General features: G+C 42.7%; 1 long non-coding RNA gene across 1 annotated transcript; it reads left to right on the top strand.

The window, feature by feature from the left end:
* The first annotated feature begins 6 nt into the window (after nucleotides 1-6).
* LOC147820132 (uncharacterized) lies at nucleotides 7-527 on the top strand. Its single transcript, XR_015437622.1, has 2 exons — nucleotides 7-141; nucleotides 295-527. It is a non-coding gene; the product is annotated as an uncharacterized LOC147820132 (long non-coding RNA).
* The last annotated feature ends 9 nt before the right edge of the window (nucleotides 528-536 follow it).

Below are 536 nucleotides of genomic sequence, written 5' to 3'. Positions count from 1 at the left end.
ATGAGGAGGTGTTGGATGGTGAGGAGGGGTTGGATGGTGAGGATGAAGAGCAGAGGAGGAGCAGAGAGGCTTTTGTGAAGATCACAGTGAACTTCCTGAGGAGAATGAAGCAGGAGGAGCTGGCTGACTGTCTGCAGAGCAGTAAGAGGATTTCTCTAAAGATTCAACATGATGGAGAAATGAGACATTTACTAACATCAACACATGGAGGGAAATATGGTCATAAATGTTTTCTTTAGGGGAATTAAATGTTGTATTTTCTTTATGAATCTAATTTCTTTTATGTTTATTCAGAACTTATTGCTCCACTTTGTCGACGTGAACTCAAATCTAACCTGAAGAAGAAGTTCCAGTGTGTGTTTGAGGGGATCGCTAAAGCAGGAAACCCAACCCTTCTGAAGCAGATCTACACAGAGCTCTACATCACAGAGGGAGGGACTGGAGAGGTCAATGATCAACATGAGGTCAGACAGATTGAAACAGCATCCAGGAAACCAGACAGACCAGAAACAACCATCAGACAAGAAGACATCTTT

The sequence above is a fragment of the Seriola lalandi genome, unplaced genomic scaffold, assembly GCF_002814215.2.
Source record: "Seriola lalandi dorsalis isolate HSWRI2012SDOR001 ecotype SW California unplaced genomic scaffold, Sedor1 jcf7180001991874, whole genome shotgun sequence".
Lineage (NCBI taxonomy): Eukaryota > Metazoa > Chordata > Actinopteri > Carangiformes > Carangidae > Seriola > Seriola lalandi.
The sequence above is the reverse complement of the archived record's forward strand: the minus strand, read 5'-3'. Positions and strand labels throughout refer to the sequence as shown.